This window comes from Musca domestica, unplaced genomic scaffold, assembly GCF_030504385.1.
Source record: "Musca domestica strain aabys unplaced genomic scaffold, Musca_domestica.polishedcontigs.V.1.1 66, whole genome shotgun sequence".
Classification (NCBI taxonomy): domain Eukaryota; kingdom Metazoa; phylum Arthropoda; class Insecta; order Diptera; family Muscidae; genus Musca; species Musca domestica.
Genome location: NW_026712376.1, coordinates 4,133,878 through 4,157,982, shown reverse-complemented (window position 1 = coordinate 4,157,982; position 24,105 = coordinate 4,133,878). Strand labels below are relative to the sequence as shown.

The 24,105-nt window shown below is 35.2% G+C and overlaps 1 protein-coding gene across 2 annotated transcripts in view; it reads right to left on the bottom strand.

The window, feature by feature from the left end:
- Nucleotides 1–24,105, bottom strand: part of LOC101897032 (spectrin beta chain, non-erythrocytic 5) — a 135,223-nt gene that overhangs the window by 53,663 nt on the left and 57,455 nt on the right. The window lies entirely within an intron of this gene.

Here is a 24,105-nt window from a genome sequence, read left to right as displayed (position 1 = left end):
TGTGGCCCTTCATTGCAATCAATGGAGAGAGAGAGAGAGAGATCATGGAGGAGGGATGAGAGAACAAAATGGAATTTTATCAGGCAAAGAATTGTATTTTGATAACAAAAGCGACAACAATTTATTTTGCCTTATCATGTGGAACATTTTCTTTATCTTATCGGCCGATAACAGGTTGATTTAACGAAGTCACCCGACTGCATCATCAACTTGGATGTAGGAATGTATTTTTATGGCGGAAATTTTACGTGCAGAAGTAGGAATTTTTGTGAAACCAAGTTCAAAAAAAAAAAAAACATTTTCATTCTTGCTCTGCGTTCAACAAAAGAAAATCTTGAGGTGGTACAACATGTTGTGAAGTTGGATCAGCAGGAATTTGAAAAATTGTTTTATTTAGGAAGGGTTATGACAGACAGTTGTGTTTATGCCAGGCTTGGTGTTTTTCATTTTCATTTACATATGTTAAAATATATTACCACGGACCCAATTTTGATGTTCGTGAAGATGCCTTTAAAACATTGATGTACAGGGAGAGGAAGGTGCCATTTTTTATACCCTACACCACAAGGTGGTCAGGGTATTATGTCTTTGTGCATTTGTTTGTAACAGGCAAAAGGAAACGAGATAGACCCATAGTTCCTTTTGATGATCTGCATAGAATCACATTTTGAGTCGATTTATGAATGTCCGTCCGTCCGTCTGTAAACAGACTTTTGTAAACAAAGTACAGGTCGCATTTATTGTCCGATCCAAATGAAATTTTGCAAAGATCTTTTGTTTGGCCCAAGGACGAACCCTATTGAAATTGGAGATAATCGGTCAAAATTTAGATATAGCTCCCATATATATCTTCGTCCGATTTGTCTCTTATTGTGCACCAAACGTGTAATATCAGCCCGAATTGTATGAAATTTTGCATATACACCCAAATTAGGCCTGAAAATATGCATGCTAAATTTGATCGAAATCGGTTCAGATATAGCTATAGCTCCCATATATATTGTTCATCCGATTTGTTATTTTTGTCCACCGCCGCCGTAATATGCACTATGCAACAACAATATTTGGGGAAATATATCAAATACAGCTCAGAAATACATTTGCTAAATTTTATCGAGATCGGTTCAGATTTGGATATAGCTCCCATATATCCGATTTACCGATTTACCTTTTATTGTGCACCAAACGTCCAATATTTGTCCAAATGGGATGGAGTTTAGCACTTACGACTGAATTGAGTCTAGAAGCTAGTATGTCAAATTTGGTGAAGATCGGTTCAGATATAGCTATAGCTTCCATATATATTATTCATTCGATTTGTTATATTTGTTACCCACAACCGTAATATGCACTCCGTAACAACGATATCCAGGGAAATATATCAAATACAGCTCAGAAATATCTTTGGCAAATTTTATCGAGATCGGTTCAGATTTGGATATAGCTCCCATATATATCTTTATCCGATTTCAAATTAATTGTGCACCAAATGGGCAATACAATTCCGAATTTAAAAGATACAAATGCTTCGGCATATTTAGTCCTTTGAACTTTAAATTATAATTATAATCATAGCTTGTATGATTTAATTCTCCCATAAAAACTTTTAATTGTTATGTGGAGCTCAACTAAATTAGATAAGTGGTGTAGGGTATCATAAAGTCGGCCCCGCCCGACTTTAAGACTTTCTTTACTAGTTTTAAAGTTGTATTTTATGAGCTTCATGGACATTCAAATTTTTGACTCTTAAATATGTGATATGCGAAATATCAAGAGGACGAGATGCTTATTTGGGATTTTATAGTCGTATTGGTTGTTCAAAATTTTGACCCTTTGTGGGGTAGGTACCAGAAGAATAGTTCGATCTTTGCAATCTTCATAACAGATCTTGTGTTGATGGGAATATTGAGATGCACCAAGTCTGAATGGATTCAAATGTTAATTTCGCTTTTTATAAGCTTCATGGATATTCAAAATTTTGACCCTTTGTGGGGTAGGTACCCGAAGGAGTCGACCGATATATTCCATCTTCACAGCAGATCTTATGTTAGCAGATATAATGGGATATTTGAAATATGAAGAGGACGGGATGCTTATTTTGGATTTTATAATCGTATTGGTTACTCAAAACTTTGACCCCTTGTGGGGGAGGTATCAGAAGGAATGGCCCGATCGCCACTTTCTTAATAGCAGATCTAGTGTTGAATGAAATATTGAGATGTACCAAGTCTGAATCGAATCGGATGTTAATTTTGCGTTTTATAAGCTTCATAGATATTCAAAATTGTGACCCTTTGTGGGGAAGGTACCAGAAGGAGTGGACCTATATATTCCATCTTCACACCAGACCTCGGGTTAATACAAACATTGTGATGTGTGTAATTTGAAGACAATCGGACACTTAAATCGCATTTTATAAGAAAATTATTATTAAATTATTCAATTATTTTGAACCTTTATGTGGAGGTACTTGATGGAGTGGACCGATATTGTCTATTTTCGCATCTGATGCAAATATTAAGATTTGCAAAGTTGGGCCAAAATCGCATTATCCTTTCTATTTCTGAGTGTAGTAAAATATTTTTTTTTGAAAAATCCGTATGGGAGGTACCAGAAGGTATTGCCAATCTCCGAACTCGATCTAAATTTGATAAAAATAATGCCATGGATCAAATCGAATACTCCCTTCGAGAGTTATTCTGTGCACCAACCAGCCAGACAGGCGGATGGACATCGCTAGATCTATTCCAAATGTCCTGCAACGGATTTGGTCCAAAGAAACATAGGGTCTAAAACCGTACGTTTTGGCCATATCTCTAGCCATATGTCTGAGGGTATAAAAATTTGCCATATAGCGGAAGCAAATGTTCCATAACAAGCATTCTATTTTTTCTCGAAAAATCCCATTTTATGTAAACATCCGTTTTTCTAACAATGATGAAATGTTCCGGTTAGAAGCAATCGTTCCGAAAAAAAACAATTGTTGTCTGGTCGCCACATGTTTGCTGCCATCGAAGGAGTAACAATTTTTCAAAATAAAACAATCGTTCTATTTACGTTTTACAATTCGGAATTTAAAAATAACAATATTTCTCTGAAGTTCTAGTACAAATCTCTGATGCATCTGGCTGCAGGTTGTGTCTTTCTGGTTGGGGGGAAAATGTGAAATGAATCTTCCATAAACTGAAATTGGAGTCCAACGTCAAGAGTACCGCTATCTTTGTTTTATTGTATCGTTTACATCACAAACACATAGGCAATGTGTTAAATTTAGCATATGGACGGACGGACGGACGGACAGCCTGGCAAATGGGCGAGTTACAACTGTACACAAAGTACACACATGCCATGCCATTGCGTTGCCGCTCACACCAAGACCAGCGGTGAGTCCTCCCTCCCTACACGGCGCAAGTGCAGCGACCTTTTCGTGCGATGCTCCAAGTCCATGGTGTTCTGTCATCACGTAGCTAGGTATGAGTTGCTGCTGCTGCTGCTTCTTCAACAAATCTGTTGTAAATTGTACGTCTTTGTCTCTACATCTCGACCAGATTCATTAGCATGTGTTAAATGACTATCTATTGGGGTAACTGCCTGGATAGCAGGCTGGCTGGCTGACTGTTTGGCTATCTGACAAGCTGCATTTCATTGGCTGTTTTGTTTTGTGTGCCCATTGAAAAGTGACGACTCAACACTCTCTATTTTTAGACCATTTCTGCTGTAAATTCTTCCACTTCTGTAGAAGGTATTGTTTATTTTTGAAATAAAGAAAAAAAAATAACCTAACGGACCAATTGGAGAACTGGAGTTTGTTTTCATCGATGCTAGCAGATGATGCAGATGCAGTTTGCTCTTGTATAGCTTCTCATTTTCTATGGTTTAATGCTAGCCATGCTGGGCCGCACACATTTCCGCTGTTTGTGCATTTGACTTTTGTCCACGCTGGCGACCGAACCAACAAGAAATAAATGAAAAATGCCTCAAATATTGAGATTTCTTTGTTGTTTTAGAAAGAACTCGCCATGGCTTCAGCCAATGTTCGATTATTTACATATATTTTGAATTCTGCTATGGTTATTCAAATTGTTGACCCTTTACGGAGCAGGTTCCGGAGGAATGGGCCAATATTGCAAATTTCGTATATGACCCAAATAAATATGATGTAAATACTGCGAAGTGCTAGGTTTTTACCACTTCGACTACTACCTTCACTTTAAATGAGATATGTGATTATTTTTAGAAAATGTTAAAATGTGCGTGAGGTTCCAGATTTAGTCGACCGAAGTATTCCATTTTCATATTTCATCTAATACAGATAAAAATATTGGTATGGGCAAAATTACAAGAAAATCGAACATTTATGCGAAATTAAAAATTCCGATTAATTTCATATTCATCTCAGGTTACTGGTTGAGAGAAGATATAGCAAATTGTAAAGAATCGCTGAGTTGTTTCGCAAGTTATGACAGATAAAAGTATTGGACAATTGTGACCCTTGGTGGGTGAGGTACTAGAAGGGGTTCGCAGATACATATTATCTTCAGATCTTGTGTTAGCAAAAATGTTTGTATGTGTGAAATTTGAAGAGAGTTGAACCCTATGTGAGGAAGATACAAGAAGAAATGGTCCGATCTCTATCATATTTATAACAGATATCGTGTGGATGGAAATAGTGAGATATACCAAGTCTGAATGAAATCAGATGTTAATTTCGCGGAGGAGGACATGATGGAGTAGACCGATATTAACCATTTTCGGACTTGACCTACCACTGATGCAAATATTTGTATTAGAAGGAGTGTACCGATGTACCCCATCTTCACAGCAGATCTTGTGTTAGTAGAAATAATGGGATATATGAAATATGAAGGGAACAGGGTGCTTATTTCGGGGTTTTTAAATCGTTCTGGTTATTCGAAACGTTGATCCTTTGTGGGGGAGGTACCCGAAGGAATGATCCGATCACTACCATCTTCATAAGAGACCTTGTGTTGATGAAAATATTGAGATCTACAAAATCTGAAGGGAATAGGATGTTAATTTCGCGTTTTAAAAGCTCTATGGATATTAAAAACTTGGCCCTTTGTGGGGGAGGTAGCAGAAGAAGTGGACCGATATATTTCATCTTCGCAGCAGATCTTGTGTTAGTAAAAATAATGGGATGTGTGAAATATAAAGAAAACCGGATACTTATTTCGGATTTTTTGTATCGTTTTGGTTATTCAAAACTTTGATCCTTTGTGGGGGAGGTACCCGAAGGAATGGTCCAATCCCTACCATCTTTATAACAGATCTTTTGTTGAAAGAAATATTGAGATCTACCAAATTTGAAGGGAATCGGCTGTAAATTTCGCGTTTTAAGAGCTTCATGGATATTCAAAATTTTGACTCTCTGTGGAGGAGGTGCCAGAAGGAGAGGGCCGTTATATTCCATCTCCATTTCAGATCTTGTTTAAGAAATAATGGGATGTCTGGCTATTTCGGATTTTAAAACAAAAATAGTCGAAATTTTCCAAAAAAAAATTTGCTGCACAGAAAGAGAGAGGACAATTCGAATTTGCTCCAACTTTGCAAATATTAGGAAATTCGAATTGTCCTCTCTTTCTGTGCAGTAATTTTTTTTTTGGAAAATTTCGACTATTTTTGGTGAGGTACTAGAAGGAGTGGATCGATATTGCCCATCTCCGAACTCGATCTAAATTTGATAATAATATTACGATGTACCAAGTTTGGACCAAATCGGATACTCCCTTCGAGGACTATCGTGCGGCCAGCCAGACAGACAGACGAATGGACGGACGAACATCTCTATATCGACTCCAAATGTCCTGAGACGGATTTGATCCAAAGAGACCTAGAGCCTAAAACTGTTCGATGAGGTACGTTTTGGCCGTATCAAATGATATATACCCTCTCTTGCCCTACGGCTAAGGGTATATAAATTGGAAATATTTTTTTTCGATTTAGTGGCAAATATTTTCTTGATATATAATGGAAATAGAGATAGTGAAATTTGATGAAGAATGTTCTTATCTCTGACGTCATCATTCTAAAATCATGCTTTGTAGGGGAATTTTTGCATAAAATCACATGAAATACAGTTTTAGGCCAAAAATGTGTTTTTCGTATTTATGAATTCCTGACATTAAGCTAAGATCTAAACTTTTGCTGTATTCTGGGACCTATAATAGAATTTTATGGCAAATAATTAATTTTGAATGTTTTGACTTGCTATGATAACGTTTAAAGGGAGTTTGTAACCATATTTTGCAAAAGCAACAAATGCTCTGTTCCAGTACCTGCAAGAATATACTAGTTTTGCAATTTTCTTCGATATCACAAAGGGAAAATCGGCTATCGTAGTAAAAACTTTGACATTCTTACAGTTCTGGAACAGGCCAAAAAATGTCACTTTATTGACTCGCTCGCGAAATTTTTAAAATTTCATTAAATTACATTTTTTATCAGCGAATTTTTCCCATGAAAATACATTTTTTTTTAATTTTTGCCAACATTCATGTTTAATTGTTGACAATTCCGAAAAAATTTAAGTTAAGGATAAATACACATACATATGTATGTGTATGCATCGATCCAATTATAAATGGCCCTTTTTTTGTTTTATAAATGACAAATAAACAAACATCTTGATCATCATTATTGACATTTTTTTGCCTCGGCTAAACCCAACCGAAAGCTTCTACACGGCTGTCATAAAATGTGAATTCGAAAAGGAAAAAAAATAAACAAGAAAACGATTAATTTCTTATCGGGACAGCGTAGATAAGACTAAATGATAAGAAAAGAAGAAGTTTTTTTCGTTTGGTTTTATTCAATTCAAGTCTTGATTATTTTTTCATCATAGCCCTAAAGTATGCATTTCGAATTTTGAATATTTTCTAAATATTCGTTATTTATTCAAAATATAATAGGAAGCATGGTCTATATAAGGTCGGCCAGTAAGTCCAACAGACAACTATGTTTGCTGGTCAAATACTAAGAGAGTCAAATCACAATATTTTTCACAGAATAATACTTACAAAACATGCTTCAGAATATTTTGGAAAAATTACCTGAAAATAAATAAAAAAATAAGTATTATTATCTATTATAAACAGTTCGATTTTAGAAAAATAATATGTAGTTTCAATACATTAGTTAAGTATCGTAAAAATGGTTTTGAATTATATCGAAGCTCACTATGTTACTACCAACTTAACCACTATAATTTAGAGCTTGTAGAGATTTTGACACATGATCCAAACGCCGAAATGTAGGGCATTTTAAGACCACTGTAAGACCAATCTGAACTTCACACAATATTCACCGATTTAAGGGAAAAAATAAATCGATCACTATTTCATTAAAAACAAGTAAAAAAAACAGTAAGTTCGGCTGTGCCAAACTTTGAATATCCTCCACTATTTGAAACGAATTTGGAAATTTTTCAAAAAAAAAAAAATAATAATAATAATAAAATCCGTTAAAAATTCTGTTAAAATCTTAAAAATACCGAATACAGCCGTTGTATTGGGGTCTATACGAAGACGTGGACCTGCTTAGGCAGCAAAACTTGAAAAAAAAAAATCCAGTGAATAAAGCAGCTAAAATCATCCAAATACCGAATATAGGGAGGTACAGTTATATCGGTGCTATACGAATATCTGGGCCTGCATAGAAAATTTTCTCTTGCAGGCTTTAGTACCTATAAGGAACTTCAAACATGAAATTTCATACAATTTTGGTGAGTATTGTATCTAAAATTTCAAAATACCGAATATAGGGAGGTACTGATATGTGCGGCCTTTACCAGACCAGGACCTGCTTAGACTATTTTCTGTCGTAGACTGTAGTTTCCATTACAAACTCTAAATACGAAATTTGAAACAACTACAGGGTTGCCCATATTCGATGGACCCATGACCCTTTGGGCCCATTCCAATCGACGAGGCTTGTCCGCAGGCAACATTCTTTGCGTCAATTGAATTTTGTACGCAAATCAAGGCGAATAGTCCGTTGTAAAGTGGACCGAGCCATGTCCAACTGCTGAGAACGTCGTTTTTGGGGACCTCTCAACACTGGCTCGTACGGCAGCGATATTCTCGGCCGATCGCCTTGGTCGACTTTTATATGGCCTCTTCGGATAAGAAAGAGCCTTACCAGTCGAAAATTTTTCGTATAAACGCTTAATGATGTTCTTAGAAGGCGCACTTCTCACATTTTTTAATGTTTTAAAAGCACGTTGAGTTTTCACAATTGACTTCTTAGTAGTATTTATTACGAACTTCAAATACCAAATTTGAAAAAACTCCGGTGAATAATGACCCTAAAATCATGAAAATACCCAATATCGGGGGGTACCGTTGTCTGGGGGCCATACGATATGGCGTACCTCTATAGAGATATTTCTATTCCAAATCACAAGCTACTCAGAAGGAACTACTTGTGTAGAATTTCAGACAATTCCAATGAAAAATGTGGCTAAAATCATGAAAATACCGAATATTGGGAGGTACCATTATATGGAGGCGTTGTATAGGGGATATACGATATAATACTCTTCTAGGAGGTAAATTACTCTAAAGGAACTCCTTTCATGGATTTTCAGCCAATGTCATTGAAAAGAGTGGCTACAATAATCGAAATACGGAATATCAGGAGGTACAGTTATTTGGTGGCTATACGTTATATACGGACCGATATAGCTCATCTTTAAACTTGACCTGCCTGCAGACAAAAGACTGATGTGTGCATAATTTCAGCATACTATCTTTATTCGTTTTGACACTAGTGTGATTACAACAGACGAATGGACGGACAGGGCTACGTCTTCTTAGAATTTTACGCTGATCAAGAATATATATATACTTTGTTAGGTCTAAAATTATTATGGAATACTTCGATCGACTTCGATCTTACGCACATTTTACCATTTTCTAAAATTTATAACAAGTCTCATGTAAAGTGAAGGAAGTAACAAATATAGTCCAATCCTGACACATCCCAATATTTATATCATATTTATTTAAATCCGACACGAAATAGACAATATTCGCCTATTCCTTCGGAACCTACTCCAATGAGGGTCAACAATGTGAATAATCATAACAGATGTCAAAATATATTTAAATAATCGAATATTGACTAAAGGTATGGATCTGTCGGCCAAACCGACTGATACTTTTTAACTTGTTTTAGCTCTGCTTTAACAATCTCCTGGAGTTTTGCTGTAATTATTTTTTGTGTTGCACTGTGTAATGGGGGTTAATCCGGGTAGAGACTTACTCCAAAAAAGAGATTTCTTCAAAAAAAAAAAAAAAAAAAAAAAATCATTAACTTATTTTGAAGACAAATTCATTGGTCAACTCTTGGAATATTTTCTCTTCTTTGAAATATTTTTTTATGAGAATTTAATTATTTTATGATTCCTTTATCGAAAACCACAAAAATTTAAGAAAAATATTAGGTTTCAGTAGCCATTCGAGCAATAAATAGAACAAAAAACAACACGTTTGCTTCATTAATTATGAGCTTGTAAAAAATAGTTTATTAATCAATAATGATGCAGCAACAAAGCTAAAGTGGAACACACAAAGCGAAACCTTTGACTCCTCCATCTCCCTTTGAATCGAGCAGAACCATAAACGAAAACTTGTTTTTATCACTTCTCCCATTTACATATCATTGCAATAACTGTCATCGTGTCGATTTTCTAATTTGTTATTCAAATATTTTTTATTTTTTTCTTAAATTTTATTATACAATAAAAACGCAAGAAATTTTGTGGTCGATTAGAATTGGTGGTTTGGCCACACAGACAACAAACACGGGCACGCATGCGCACCTTCTCTGGGCAGAGTTGAAAACACAGTTCTCAGGTAACTTTTTGGATGGAGAGAAAAAAAATGAGGTCTAAATTTGAAATTCTAAACATGTCATTCCACAAGACAAACAAATATATAAAAATCATAACTCGTTGTGGTACTTGTTGTTGTTGCTGTGTGTGTGAAGGAATTCTTTTCTGCTGGCCTAAACAACAGACCGGCCAAAAAAAGAATAAAATATTAAAAATTCATTAAATGCAAATAAATCATAAAATTTGTGGTTTAAAATAATAGAGGTAAGAAATTACCTCATCATCGTTAAAACTAACAAGTAAAAAAGCTGTAAGTTCGGCCGGGCCGAACTTTTAATACCCTCCACCATTTGGTACAAATTTGTCAATTTCCAAAAAAAAAACCGTTAAAAATTCTGTTAAAATCTTAAAAATACCGAATGCTTATACGACGACGTGGGCCTGCATAGGCAACTTTTGTCATCAATTATTACAATATTTAAATGCGAAACTTGAAGAAAAATCTGTTTATAATGTAGCTAAAATCGTCAAAATACCGAATATGAGGGGTACCGTTATATGGGGGCTATACGAAGACGTGACAATCTTCTGGTATGGACTGAAGTATCAATTACGAACTTCATATGCGAAATTTGAAACAATCCCTGTAAATAATGTCGCTAAAATCATTAAAATACCGAATATCGGGGGGTACCGTTATATGGGGGCTATATGAAGACGTGGACCTACACAGATTATTTTTTGACTTTGGATGAAGTATCCATTACGAACTCCAAATACCAAATTTGAAACGATTCCGGTAAACAATGTCGCTAAAATCATCAAAATACCGAATATCGGGGGGTACCGTTATATGGGGGCTATATGAAGACGTGGACCTGCACAGATAATTTTCTGTCTTAGGATGTAATATCCATTACGAACTTCAAATACCAAAATTGAAATAATTCCGGTGAATAATGTCGCTAAAATCATCAAAATACCGAATATCGGGAGGTACCGTTATATGGGGGCTATACGATAACTTGGACCTACATGGCCCATTTACGAACTTAACCTGCCTACTGGGAAAATATACATGTGTGCGAAATTTTGGCCTTCTATCTCAATTTCTTCGAAAGATAGCGTGATTACAACAGACAGACAGACACACAGACAGACGGACATGGCTAAATCGTCTTAGAATTTTACGCTGATCAAGAATACATATACTTTGTTGGGTCTGACATGAATATTTCGAGGAGTTACAAACGGAATGACGAACATAATATACCCTCCATAGTATGGTGGAGGGTATAAAATGTGTCATTAGTTGGTTAATATTATTCATAGTTTATAAATAGTCATATATTACTATTAAACAAATGTCCGCATATGAACGATAGTGTGTCACCCCTATTCCACGTAATTATTTGTTAAAAAAAAAACTCACCTCAAACTATTGCATTTTTAATTGCCCCGGCAAATTATGACAAAAGTGTATTTGGATATTTTTTCACAAAACCATAAAATTGACGACAAACAGATACGAATCAGCTGAACAAAGTTTAAATGCACACAAAGCTATTTTTTCACATATTTGAAAATAGATTAACAACAAATAAAAAAAATATCAAATATTTATCTCATAAAAAGTGAATATTGACTTTTCACACAAATTTTTCATGGGTGGGGGAGGAGGTTTGGCAAAGGTGGGAAGAACCACGGAAAGGCTACAATCTAAGGGTAACCCATGGAATATGCTTCTACGGGGTGAGATGAAAAAACTGCAACCAACTTCAGACTGCTGTCATTACTAAGCCACTTATCCGACAGCTGTTACAATTATTCTAATGACACCTCATTATATTGTTTACAAGCGTACGCTAGCATTTTGGTGAGAATTTGACAGAAAAAAAGTTATTCGTGATGGAATCCGAGCGTGATAGTGTGATTTCTTTATATTTGGCTGGAAAACCACAAGTGGCTATCGTTAGAGCACTCCAGCATTTAAATGAGAATAAATCTTTTGTGTCTCGTACCATTGCTCGTTACCGTAATACTGGCAGCGTAGCCCGACGTCTAGGAAGTGGACGAAAGAAAACAGCAGCAACAGCAGAAATGGTTCGAAAAGTGGCCGAAAAACGACTCGTGAACTGAACATATCGCAATATTCGGCAAATATTGAAAAATGAGCTCGGTGTAAAGCAACTGAAATTCCCAAAAGGGCAAAAACTCACACCGCAACAGAAAGAAAATAGACTCAAAGGAGGTAAAGAGTTGTTTTGCTTGGGCGAAAGTGGTGAACTGCCGAATTTGGTTTTCTCCGATGGGAAAACATTCGTTGTCCAGCAGTTTGTAAACGATCAAAATGATCGGGTTTATTTGCCAAAGAGGTCAGCTGAAACTTTGCAACTTCGGCTGGCCACCAGAACTCAAGAGGCGGCTATGGAGATGATGTGGGCCGCCATAACAGCCGATGGTCGCTCTCCGCTCGTATTAATCGACCGTATAAAATTAAAAAAAAAATGTAAAAATTATGTCGTTTCACTTTGTTGCAGTCTGTATATGGGAGCTATAGTCATATGTTAACCGATTTTTACAAAATTTGAAGTACTTGCTTCTAAGTCAACCCAAATCAAATTGAAATCGGATAAAGATATACATGGAAGCTATATCCATATCTGACTGCATCTTAATAAAATTAAGAGAGGTATTTCTGAGCTGTGTGAGATATCTGGTACTTAATATCATTGTTTTGGTGTGTATATTACGAATGTGAGGGACTTAAACACCAAATCGGATAAAACATATTTATGGGAGGTATAGGTATATTTGAACCCATTTTCACCAAATTTGAAGTACTTGCTTTTAGGCTGAATCCGGTCGGATATGGCGAAATAAATGGAAGATGGACAAATATCTATTTATATATATAAATGAATAGTGAAATAATTGACTGACTGAGAATCAACTCCCAGACGAAATGGCTGAAGCTAAAATCTTGACATTGTGCACGCTGGGCAAGTCTGGGTTTTTGGAAATTCGTACTAAAAGGATACGAAAGGTATTTCAGTGTACTAAAAATGTAATTATTTGTATTGGACAAACGAAATGAGAGAGAAATCTGAAGTTTCAAATGAGAGTCGCTGATGGAGTGCAGGATAGACGTACTAAAGAGTTTTTAGGAAATCGTACTTTAAGGTTACGAAAAGTTCTAAAATGGTACCATATAGTATTATGTGAACGGATAGAGGTAAAAGCTTGAAATTCGGTATGAGAATCATGGTTGAAAGGTATCATGGTGGATATACGAAAGTGGTTTTGGAAATGTGTACCAAGTGTGCGAACTGTACTAAATGGTACTAAATATGGAAGAGTGTGGTTTAGAATGAATAATTGAAGCTGAAATTTTTGAAATTTTGTATTGGGGTCCCTGTTGGTGGTAGGTTTCTGATAAAGAGATGGTTTCGTGCACTACAAGTGCACAAGAAGTACTAAATAGTACTATATTCGGTACAATTTGGTATTTGGTGAACAGAGAGAGCTTGAAATCTGAAATTTTGTACTGGTGCCGCTGTTCATGTTTAGCCTGGACATATCACCTCCATTTTTGGAAATGTGTACTAAAATTGCACGGAAAGTACTGAATGATACTAATGAAGGGATGATTCGATGAAGGGATAGAGATACAATTCTGAAATTTGATATTTAGATTACTGATGGTATTTTTGTTTGAGATTTGGTGGTGGTTTGGAAATGTGTTCTATATTTGTACGACGAGTACTAAATGGTACTAAACTTCATATTGCGTGAAGGGATAAAGGTGAAATCCTGATATTGGATATAGATGTCACTGTTGGTGTTTGTGGTTGAGAGAAATATGTGATTTTGAAAATGTGTACTAAAATTATAATTGGTATCTGGTTCTGTTTTTGCGAATGCGAATTATAATTGTACGAAAATTACTAAATATATAAATAAATACTAAATTTGACATTTGGTGAAGGGATAAGACTGGAATCCTGAAATTTGATATGATTGTAGCTGTTGGTGTATGTGGTTGAGAGAAGGAGGTGATTTTGGAAATATGTACCAACAAAATGGTTCGAAAAGTACTGAATGGTACTGAATTGGGTATTGGGGGAAGGTATAGAGACAAAATTCTGAAATTTGGTATTTCGATTTTTAATGGTTCTGTGTATCTTAGTATCACTGAGTGATACTAAATTGGGTATTGGAGAAAAGACAGAGCTTGAATCCCAAAAGTTGATATAGAGGTCTCCTTTGGTATATAGGATTGAGATCTGGTGGTGGTTTGCAAATGCGTACTATAATTATTCGAAATGTATTTAATGGCACTAAAGTCAGTATTGGGTGAAAAGATAGGGCTGGAATTCTGAAATTTGATCAACATGTCACTCTTTGGGTTTCTATGGTTAAGATTTGGAGGTAATTTTGGAAATGTGTACTATAAGGATTCGAAAAGCACTAAGTGGTACTAAATTGGGTATTGGAGAAAAGACAGATCTTGGATCCCAAAAGTAGATATAGAGGTCTCTCTCGGTATATGAGATTGAGATTTGGTGGTGGTTTGCAAATGCGAACTATAAATGTTCGAAAAGTACTAAATGGTACCAAATTTGATATTGGGTGAAGGAATAGGGCTGGAATCTTGAAATTTGACCAAGATGTCACCCTATGGGTTTCTATGGTTGAGATTTGGATTCAAATTATATGAAAGGTACTAAGTACTAAATGTTACTAAATTTGGAGTTGAGTGAATATATAGAGCTGCAACCTTGAAATTTGAGGGGTCTGTTGGTATCTGGCGTGGATATCTGGTGCGAAAAATATTATGTAGTACTTAATTTGATATTGAATGAAAGGATAGAGCTGGAATTCCAAAATTTGATATTGAAATATTGAATGTTTCAAAATTCGGTGTTGGATGAAGGGATAGAGCCGGTATTCTGAAATTTGACATTGAGTTCACTGTTAGTTTCTAGGATTCTAAAACTTTAAGGCTAGTTGATATTTAAAAAAAAATTCTGGCGTTTAGACAAGATTTAGACTCTTGATGCCTTCTGCGACTTATAGTAGAATTTTATAGCAAACAAATTTATGGAATATTTTTAAGGGATATTTGAACCATATTTTGAAAAAAAGTTTGAATTTCCAACCAAAATAAACCTCGTATTGTTACCTGTAATATAGACGAAGACAGTGTATACCTAAAATCCACGGATTTTAAGTAATTTCAATCCGAAAATTTCGAAAAATGTGGAAGTAGGAGAAACTTGTCTTCACTATTTAGGTTACTTCGCTATATATACTTTCAAAATGCCGAAATACGTGACTTCTTTTTTAGCTTTACTTTCATAACCTGCTGGATTTTTTCCTTTTAATAATGAAAAAACTGAATTTTGTTGTACAGTGTAATCGTGGATTTTAAAGCAATAGATACCAATTTTTTTCAAAGCCATTCAGAGCAGTTTTTATGGATTTTTAAAGAACACATTTTCCAAAGACTTGCTTTATTTTTATGGATATTTTTCTAGAGCCTTTTATAGCCTATAAGTCGATGAGTTACATGTTCTATTGTCCCGAGAACTAGTGTTATCTTTGTCATAGTGTGATGCATTCTTTTGTGAGTTTTCGTAGCTTGTGTTTTTTTTTTGTTTCTTAGAAAACTAAAGCCATAAAAATAGATTGAAAAAAAAACGAAACAAATATTTATTTACCATTTAAGAAATTTCCGTTAAATTGTTTGATTTCAATACTCGTCATATTTTTTCTTCTTCAAATATTCGTAAAACGTAATGAATGACTTGTTATTTGAGGCAAACAAACATCGAGATAAATGAGTTTCTGTTTTTTTTTTTTGTTGAGTGTGACTCACTCTTCAAGTAAATATTAGTAACATCTATCAATTGCCAGAAAAAAAAAAAAACAAACCAATCCCCATTGAATATTTTTAAAGAAATTAGCCAATATGCCATCAAAATTTATTATTAATGAGAAAAAGAAAAAAAAAAAAACATATTTGAATGCCATAGTTGAGGAGATTTGTACCATTTTTGGTAAATCTCTACAAAATTTGTCTGTTTTTAATTTAGGTTGTTAAAGGCAAATTAAATGTATGAATCAGCATTTTGAAATAAATTTTGTTTTCAATTTTTAAGGAGGTCTTAGACAACCCTCCCATTTCTCCATTGAAATTCTAAGTTCATTTGTTAAAATTGGGCTCGAAAAAAATAATAATTATGCCACACAAACATATTTTCAAATTTTTATGGGTTGGTAGGAATTTGGTTCATTGCTCATAAACAGATGTTAATGAAAACAGTCCATAAAACAATAAAGAGAACAAACAAAAAATAAATATATTTGTTTTAATTTAGGTTGTATAGTTATATACAGATTCCATAAATATTAAAAAGCCGTACTTCGTATGAGTTTATGCAAAATGTTCCGACAAAGCATAATATTAAGTGGATAATGTCAAAGACAAAAATATTCATCATCAAATTTCACTATAAGTCACCAAAGAAATAAAATCTCTATTTCCATTACATATCAAGATAATATTATAAAAAATACAGGGTGAGATAAAAAAACTGCAACAAAGTCAAACGCCATAATTTTTACATTTTTCTTTTAAATTCAATTGAATGAAGGCAAAAAATGTCGGAAGTAGCAAAAAAATGTCGGAAGTAGGACAACGAATTTTTCTCATCGGAGAAAACCAAATTCGGCAGTTCACCACTTTCGGCCAAGCGAAGCAACTCATTAGCTCCTTTGAGTCTATTTTCTTTCGTTTGTGGTGTAAGTTCTTGCACTTTTTGGAATTTCAATGGCTTTACCCCGAGCTAATTTTTAAATATTTGTCGAATGGAATATTACAAAATGTTCTGCTCACGAGCCATTTTTCGGCCACTGCGAAGCGGGTTTCGATCAAGTCGCTTCTTTACTTTTCGAACCATTTCTGCTAATGTTGCTGTTTTTTCTGTCCACTTCTTTGACGTCGGGCTACGCTACCAGTATCACGGTAACGAGCGATGGTACGAGACACAAAACATTTATTCACATTTAAATGCTGGAGTGCTCTAACGATAGCCATTTGTGGTTTTTCAGCCAAATATAAAGAAATCACACTATCACGCTTGAGCTTGACTTCCATCACGAATAACTTTTTTCTGGAAAATTCTTACCAAAATGCTTTTGTACGCTTGTAAACAATATAATGGGCTGTCACTGAAATAAGTTTAACAGCTGTCGGACGAGTGGCTTAGAAATGACAGCGGTCAGAAGTTGGTTGCAGTTTTTTCATCTAAACCTGCATGTCTTAAATCAACGGATTCCAAGGAATCTTCATCCGAATATTTCAAAAAAAAAGTGGAACGGGAGAAACTTGCGAATTTGAAACTACCAAATTTCCAACAATTTGGTGGGTAAATGTTACTAGGATTATCAAAATACCGAGTATTGGTTGGTATCGTTTTATGTGCGCTATAGGAAAACGTGGACCTAAATTTTCAATATTCTGCCGCCGGAACTAGAATCCATTATGAACTACAAATACCAATTTTTAAACAAATCCGTGGAAAATTTTTCAAAAATCATCAAAATACCGGGTGTTACCGTTATATAGGGGCTATACCAAAACATAGACCTATACATACAATGTTTCACCACCGGAGTTAGAACCCACTATGACTTACAAATACCAATTTTTAGACCAATCCGTGAAAAAATGTGGCGAAAATCATTAAAATACCGAATATCGGAGGTACCATTACATGGCGACTATACCAAAACGTAGACCGATATATGGCATTTTCAATACCAATCATCCTAGACACAATAAAAACTGTTCTACCAAATTATGAAGCTCTACGTCAAAATAATGTGGGCTTCCTGATATCGATACTTTATGGGACCTACGACGAATATTTAGGGATGTTACAAACGGAATGACAAAGTTAATATACCCTCCATTTCAAGGTGGAGGGTATAAAAAATAATTGATCTAATTGAAAACAACACTCCTCGAATTGAATTGAAGATTCAACCAACTTAACTTTCTTTCGCAGAGTACCATCAATTGCCCATCACAGATCGTCTTTTTTTTTCCGCGCGCCCAGCGAAATAATAACAATGGCATATCTGTGAGCTATTATTCAATGTCCCGCATTTTTTTATTTTAAAGCAAAATTCAGTTAAATTTGTTTGCCATGTCTGAAACGTTGTTGGCGATCATTCATTCAACACAAAAATAATGACATCATCATAAAAAATCTAAACTTCTTTTGGTCTATTAAAATAAAAACAAAATAACATCAGAGGCGACTACTACAACAGCGATGATGACTACGACGACGACGACCAAACCCCATTCAGTTAGAGAGACAATAAAGAAATTGCTATTTTTGAAAAAAAAAAGTTAAAAAAAAACAACAACAGTAGTATTAACAAAAAAAAGTTAATTTATAAATAAACCAACGCACCATGGTTAGATTGACAAACCGACATAGAATTCTGAATGAAAGAAACTCCCCCTCTAAGTTCAAAACAATGAAGTAGAATGATTTTGAAATTAGATTCAAATGTTTATTACATTACCATTCTCCCCGAGGAAACCAAAAATTAGAAATATTTAGCCAAATCATTTGGAAAATATTACGAAGACCCTCAAAATAACGAAAACGAGGGGAATCTTTCTTATTAGGATTATATCAAAAAGAGGATATGTGATAATTTTTTAGAAAATATAAAAATGTGTATGAGGTCCCAGGTATTGGTAAACAGGTTCAGGTCTTCGTATAGCTCCCATATAACAGTACCTCCCGATATTCGGTATTTTGATGATTTCAGAAACATTATTCCCCGGAATCCTTTCAAATTTCGTATTGATAGATCTTAATGGATATGGCAAAAAATTTCGTATGCAGGTCCACACCTTCGTATAGCCCCCATATGACGGTGCCTCCTGATACTCGGTATTTTCGTGACATTATTACGACATTATTCGCCGTAGTTTAACAAATTTCGTATTTTTAGTTAGTAATGGGTACTACAGCTTATGACTAAAATTTTCGTATGCAGGTCCACGTCTTCGTATAGTCCCCATATAACGGTTGTCATTAAGTGGTAGTTTTCGGATTCATTTATTTACTAATTTATTTTTTTGAAATTTTTCATGTTCCTTCCAATTTGTTGGAGGGTATTAAAAGTTCGACCAGGCCGCTTTTTTACTTGTCATACTTCATCTAAAATATTTAAAAATATTGGTGTGGGCTAAATTACAAGAAAATCGAACATTTATATCCAATTTTATTCGAAATCATAAATTCTTTGAGCGTTTTGTTTTTTAAAATCTTGAACCCTATATGGTGGAGGAACCAGAAGAAATGGCCCGATCTGTACTACCTTTAAAACAGATCTTGTTTTGATGAAAATACGAAGATGTACCAAATCTGAGTGGAATCGGTTTATGAGCTTCTAGGGTATTCAAAATTTTAACCCTTTGTGGGTGAGGTACCAGAAGAGTAAACCTATATATCCTATCTTTACAACAGATCTTGTGTTAGTAGAAATAATGGGATATTTGAAATATGAGGAGAAACGCATGCACATTTCGGATTTTATAATAGTTTTGGTTATTCAAAACTTTGACCCTTTGTGCGGGAGGTACCTGAAGAACCTCTACCATCTTCATAACAGATAACAGATCGACCTGTACCATCTTCATAACAGATCTTGAGATGACAGAAATATTGAGATGTACCAAGTCTGAATGGAATTGGATGTTGCAGATGTTGTGTTAATAGAAATAATGGGATGTGTAAAATATGAAGAGAACCGCATGCGTATTTCGGATTTTATAGTCGTTTAGGTTATTCAAAACTTTGACCCTTTGTGGGTGAGGTACCAGTAGGAATGCTCCGATCTCTACCATCTTTATAACAGATCTTGTATTGATGGAAATATTGAGATGTGGCAAGTCTGAAAGGAATTGGATGTTAATTTCGGGTTTTTGGAGCTTCTTGGTTATTCGAAATTTCAACCCTTTGTGGGGGAGGTACAAGAAAGAGCAGACATATATATCCCATATTCACAGCAGATCTTGGGTTTATACAAATATTGTGATGTGTGTAATTGGAAGAAAATCGGATTTTATAAGAATTATAATTATTCGAAATTTTGACCCTTTGTGGGGAAAGTACGTAATGGGGTGAACCGATAATGTCAATTTTCGCACGTGATCTAGCACCAACGGAAATATTAGGATTTTTGAAGTTGAAGCAATACAGGATTATTCTTTCTCTTTCTCTTTTTGGGCACTAAAATATTTTCTTTGAAAATTTCGATCTTTTTTTTGGGGGTAGGGAGGTACGGATAGGGAGGATGGGTAAGAAGTGAACCGGTATTGCCTATCTCCGAACTCGATCTAAGTTTGATAATAACATTATGATGTACCAAGTTTGGACCAAATCGGATACTCCTTTCGAGAGTAATCGTGTGCACCAGACATCGCTAGATCGACTCCAAATGTCCTAAGAGGGGTTTGGTTCAAAGAGTCCTAAGCTCTAAAACCGTTATTTCAATGAGGCACGTTTTGGAAGTATCAAATGATATATGTATATCCTCTCTAGCCATTACTGGTACTGGTATAAAAAGTTTTGAGGAAGGGGGAACTTTTCCCCTCCATTTCGGTTACTTACCGATATAAACTTTTAAAATGATTTTTAGCTCTAGATTCATAATCTACTGGAGTTATCATTTTATTCTCAAAAAAAAAAAAAAAAAAAAAAAAAAAAAAAAAACAAAAACAAAAAAAATAATTCTATCGCGCAGTGAAACCATGGAATTAGTTGGACTAACGGAACTAAATAAAGTAAAGGTAGAATAATTTGGCAAAAATGAGCTTTGGGGAAAAGAAGGGATTTGAGCGAGACAATCCCCTCTGCAGGTTAGTTGAGATTAAATTAAGGGATATGGACAAACAAACTGAATATAGTTCCGATCATTCCTATAGTGGAACTTGTTCGTTCCCAAACCACACATCCCTACGTAACGCTCTTCCAGCACTCGCTACTTCAACTGTAGCTGTTATTCATTTTCCCTTTTTTATTTTTCTTTTTCGCCAAAAATTCCAAAGCTATTGTTTGTTGGAATACAAATAGAGCCAGCCAGTGCTATACCTATGACATCATTCCATATCGGCACCTTAACGAGTAAATGACGATGGGAGTTTGCACGACTGCTGTTCGTGTTTGCCAAAGCCATTGATCTGCAATAGTTGGCTGTTTTAAGCCGGTGTTGTATTGCTTTGCTTTGCTGTGTTTTTGGCGCACCACAATACAAAGTGTTACGCTCCACGCCTGTTGTGTTACGCCACGCATGCGCCTTTAGTGGCCAGGCCGCAACAGTGTACGTCACTGTAGTATGGAGAGAACAATAATGAATAGAGATTGATGGATGGTCAATAGGTTTGGCTCGACTTTGGACAGGGGGGTGGGAGGCACTTGTGTTTATTGTTTTCTTTTTTTTAATTTTTTTTTCTGTTGTTAATTATTTTCTGAGCTACTGGAATTCAATACTTTTTTCCCCTTAGAGATTTGTTTGCTAAAGCGTTTTATTGTTAAAACTTATTTGTGGGCGAGCGAGAGAGCTTTAAACGAATTTTTTTTTTTGGTTTTGCCCCCTGGTCACGTTTTGGCTGAGGATTAAAACAGCTTACCGCAAGACCCCCCACCCCCCTCAAGTGAGTTGTCTCCATATGTCTCACCATTACATGGGAACTGTTTGGAAACCTCCCTGAAGTGCCGTTTCTGCCCTCCCCAAAGATATGGAAGCTTTAGCGTATTCCCAGCTAGCGTATTATAGCTTCTGAAATGACCATTTTCAAAACCGACCAGCATGGTATTCCAATTAACTGAACAAATAATTGTTGAGGGTATTATCTCCAGCATGGCGTGGCTATAAAAATATGTTAATCGGAATATTAGCTATTGAAAATGATTCATCGCTTGGCATTTTGCTCAAAAAAAAGAGCAATAGCAAAAATAATAAAAAAAAAACAAAACCAGATTCATTTAATCAATACTATTTGCAAAAGGAATTAATAACACCGGGCTACAAAAAATAGAGATTCCAGCACCGAGAGTGGAAAATTTCTTTGAAAAAAAAAATTACATTTAAAAAATAACATAAATTATCCCGATCTCTAACAGATTACTACAATTATGAGAATCTCGACTTTTATGACCTTAGGGATTCAAACAAGAAAAAACAAGTTAAAAAACAGTAAGTTCGGCCGGGCCGAACTTTGAATAGCCTCCACCATTTGGAATGAATTTGGAAATTTTCAAAAAAATAAAATCCTTAAAAAATTCTGTTTAAATTTTAAAAATACCGAATATAATCGTTTTATTGGGGTCTATACGACGTGGACCTACAAAGGCGTTGCTTGTCATAAGCCATTACCATATTTAAATTCGATAACTTAAAATATACGGTAAATAATGTAGCTAAAATCATCAAAATACCGAATTTACGGAGGTACTGATATATGGTGGCTGTACGAACCTGCACAGCAATTTTCCTGTCTTAGGCTGTACTATCCTTTTGGAACTTCAAATATCAAATTTGAAAAAAAAAATCCGGTGCATAATGTCGCTACAATCATCAAAATACCGAATATAGGGAGGTACAGTTATATAGGGTTATGCGAAGACGTGGACCTACATGGCCCATTTTCTGTTTTATGCTGCAGTATCTATTACGAACTTCAAATACCAAATTTGGAACGGTTTCGTTAAATAATGTCGCTAAAATCATCAAAATACCGAATATTGGGAGGTACCCTTATATGGGGGCTATATGAAGACGTGGACCTGCACAGATATTTTTCTGTCTTAGGTTGTAGTATCCATTACGCACTTCAAATGCCAAATTTGAAAGAATTCCGGTGAACAATGTCGCTAAAATCATCAAAATACCGAATATCGGGAGGTACCGTTATATGGGGGCTATATGATAACTTGGATCTACATGGCCCATTTACGAACTTAACCTGCCTACTGGCAAAATATACATGTGTGCAAAATTTTAGCCTTCTATCTCAATTTGTTCGAAAGATAGCGTGATTACAACAGACAGACAGACACACAGACCGACAGACGGACAGACAGACACACAGACCGACAGACCAACAGACGGACATGGCTAAACCGTCTTAGAATTTTACGCTGATCACGAATATATATACTTTGTTGGGTCTGACATGAGTATTTCGAGGAGTTACAAACGGAATGACAAAATTAATATACCCTCCATAATATGGTGGAGGGTATAAAAATAACGCAAATTCTCACTATCTCTAACAGATTACTACAATTATGAGAATCTCGATTTTTATGACCTTAGGGATCCAAACGAGAAATAAAAAACTTCGGGGGTCCAAGGTAACAGCAGCTGTCTACCCTGTCAAAGATGTCAAGTGACTTGTATCTAATAGATTATGCCGCACATGGTATGCTGACAGTTTTTGTTTTTGTAACAAAAAAATAGCACTGGCATTTTAGTAATTTGTTAAATCCCGTCTTTTGTTGTTTCGAATAACAAAAATATAACTTTGCACAAAAAAAGATAGAAAACTTTAAAATCTTTTCATTTGCCATGGGCAACAAACTGTCGAATGGATTTCAAATATTTGTGATTTATTTCTATGTCTACGAAGTTGATTTTTTAACGATGAGATCACTTTTTTACTGGCGTTGCAAAGCCTACGATTGTTTGAAATCTATGTTTTCAAGGTCTTGGTAGGTTCTGAAGAATTGTTGTTGCAAAATATTTTTATACCTCCACCATAGTATGGAGGGTAAATGAAGTTTGTCATTCCGTTTGTAACACCCCAAAATATACACTTTAGACCCACAAAGTATATATATATTGCTGATCAGCATAAAATTCTATGTCGATTTAGCGATGTCCGTCCGTGTATCCGTCTGTGGAAATCACTCTAGTTTCCGAACGAAATGATGTAGATTGATAAAATTTAACACAAATGTATATTATGTCTGCAGGACTCTTGGTATTGAAAATGGACAGTGTAGGTCCACGTTTTGGTATAGCCCCCATATAACGGTACCTCCCGATATTCGGTATTTTGATGATTTTAGCGACATTATTCACCGAAATCGTTTCGAATTTGTGCATTTGAAGTTCGTAATGGATACTACAGCCTAAGGCAGAAAATTGTCTGT